A 2,950-nucleotide genomic window follows, 5' to 3' on the forward strand; every position below is an offset into this window, starting at 1 on the left:
ATGTAAGAAAAAGCTTAAGCTAACCTAAAGCATTAATTATTCACACAGCCATAGAAAACATGATAGCCTGAACTTAGCACTCATAGATAAGGAGATCCGGGCTCACTATTGTACAAGTTGCTCTGTTCTCTGTGTGGTCTCAGCTCAGCCATTCTAAAGGACAAAGCCTCTGTTTTCAAATCTCAAGTCTTCCCTGAGCTCTCCTGGTCATGTTGGTCATTGTTTCCTACTTGGTGTGGTAACCAAAAGTAATTCTCTTTCCTGGAGAAGGGTGTTGGGAAGTCAACTATTACTAATAATTGCAAAAACCGAAAGCAACAGGATACTGATATTTAGACTTGGTAACATGTACTGTTGAAGAAAATGAGAACTAGAGACTTTGAGTCACTTGAAGTTTCAGAAAGAAACCTTGGTTCTTATGTTAAAATGTGTTCATTAGGAGTACTCTAAGAAACTGACCTGTTAAGCTGAGGCAAACCCAGAACCCAAGGATCACGAAAATTGGCATTAAAAAGAATGCTTGGGAATGAAAATATTTCCAGTCTATATGCATTTTTATAAGAATTAAATGGTTTATAGAAATCGCATACCATATATATTTGCATGGTATGTCTTCCAGTAATGCGAGAAATCCACGGAGTCTGTTTAAAGGGTGATGGAATTTATTAGGGAGGAAAACTCACTACAGCACGGGAGATTTATATTAGGGTCCTGGAAAGTCGAGTTACAGTCCCACACTGTTCTTCTGCCTGGTCCATCTCAGCATCCAAACCCACGAGGGGGAGAAGAGAGACTGCATAGGAGCATCTCTGGTCTTAAGGGTAGCTGAGAGGCCACGCCCCAGGGGTATGTACTTCCAGGTCATAGGCAGGTAGAGCAGTTACCTGCTGTGTCTCCAGGGCCGCGCTTCAGGGTCATAGAACAGATGTCCACTACATTCCAGTTTGGAAAATCATTCGCCAAGATCCTATATACTATACATTATCCCTCTATATTTACTCATATTTAACCCACTGACCTGAATTAAATAATTTTTTTAATGAGTTGAGGGCAGTGAGATGGCAGTCACAGTGAAAGCCTGGTGACATTGGTTTGATCCTCAGAATCCATGTAGAAGGTGAAAGGAGAGAACTGATTCCATGACGTTGTCTTCTGATTTGTACATATGCTATGTGTGCACCCAAAAACACACCACACCACACACACACACACACACACACACACACACACACACACACACACACTGTGCTCCTCACACACGATAATAAATAATAATTTTTAAAAGTTAATTGACTGCCAGGCAGTGGTGGCATGCGCCTTTAATTCCAGCACTCGGGAGGCAGAGGCAGGCAGATCTCTGTGAGTTTGAGGCTAACCTGGGCTACAGAGTGAGTTCCAGGAAAGGTTCCAAAGCTACACAGAGAAACCCTGTCTCAAAAAACAAATAAATAAATAAATAAAAGTTAATTGACATGTTCAGGGACAAGAACTAGTTAACTAAAACATGGTACAGTTACCCAGCTAGTTATTTAAAGTAATTTCCCTTCTGTATATTTTTAGGAGCTCTCCTGTGTGCATATATTATGTTACTTACCACAGTATATGTGTTTTCTTACTTAGCCACACCCTTGCTAACTTGTGCTAACTTGGAAAGCTATTTATAGTATAACATTAGGTAAAATAATATAAATATGCACTAATGTCATAATGTAAAAAAGTACTTGATGATAAGGCAGAGAACATAATTCTATCAAAGTGTTAAAATGAGACTTTAGGAGATTAGAGTATAGGTATTGTTTCTTCTCTCTACTTCCTATTTCCTTTAATAAATGTTTCTTAATCCAATAATAATTTGAGATATCAGGACCTAGCAGAAAATGGTATAGGAGTTGATACATTGTTTTATGATGGTCTTATATCTGTGATACACAAAGACATTGCTATCTAACTTGCAAACTATTCGAGCAAGAACACTCAGAAGATAACTTAGGACAGTTTATGTACTAGCCAAGACTGTTTAGCTACACACTCCAGGAAGCAGTAGAGTCAAATTCAGGCTTATTTGGGAGGCAGAAGTAGCCATTTTTAGGATGGCTGGAGCAGCTTCAGGATATCGTGAATGCCCTGGGTTCCTTCTTTCTTTCCAAGCATCCTCAGCCTATGGCTTCCACCTTCATGTTTTCCACATTATGTTCTCTTTTCTTTGTCATGAGACACTATTTCCATCTATGTGTCAGAAGAGAAGCAGGGTGAGGGAGGGAACTGGAAGGAAGGAGAGGTTCAGTATTGGAAAAATAAACGCTTTTCTACCCTTTGAGCGGTTTCTAGAACTGTCTCCTTATGGGTACCCATAACTTCATGAGATCTAAGGAGACTAATTTTTCAGCTAGGCATCCTGACACCCTTCTTCCTCAAGAAAAAAAAAAAAAAGAGGCGGAAACAATCTTTCTAATAAAGGAGAAAAGGACAAGAGGAACTCTATGGCCCGATTCTCTTGTCATTCAAGGAATATACTCCTACCCTCCCTAGAAAACCCTAACATTTCAGTCAGTTATTATAAGGAGCTCAGAGGGCAGGCTTCAAGAGCCCTCGTGATGTTACTGGTACTTCCTATCAAGTATATGAATCGTGCTCACTTCAGCAGCACATATACTAAGGTTGGAATGGTAAAGAGAAGATTAGCATGTGTGAGAAAGACATAAATATCCATGAAGCATCCTATAATTTTAAACATTCATATTCCAAACTTAAAAAACCTTTTAATTTTATGGGAATGATATTTTGCCTGCATGTATGTATGTATACCATGCTTGTGCCTGATAACCATGGAGGTCAGAAGAGCCATCAGATCTCCTGCAACTGGAGTTATAAAATGTTGTGAGCTGCCATGTGGCTACTGAGAACAGAACTTGGGTCCTCTGATACAGCAGCAAGTGCTCTTAACTACTGA

General features: G+C 39.6%; 1 pseudogene; it reads left to right on the forward strand.

Annotated features, from left to right (window-relative positions):
• Positions 1 to 2,628: 2,628 nt before the first annotated feature.
• LOC114706311 lies at positions 2,629 to 2,728 on the forward strand (annotated as a pseudogene).
• The last annotated feature ends 222 nt before the right edge of the window (positions 2,729 to 2,950 follow it).

The sequence above is a fragment of the Peromyscus leucopus genome, chromosome 6 (genome assembly GCF_004664715.2).
Source record: "Peromyscus leucopus breed LL Stock chromosome 6, UCI_PerLeu_2.1, whole genome shotgun sequence".
Classification (NCBI taxonomy): Eukaryota; Metazoa; Chordata; class Mammalia; order Rodentia; family Cricetidae; genus Peromyscus; species Peromyscus leucopus.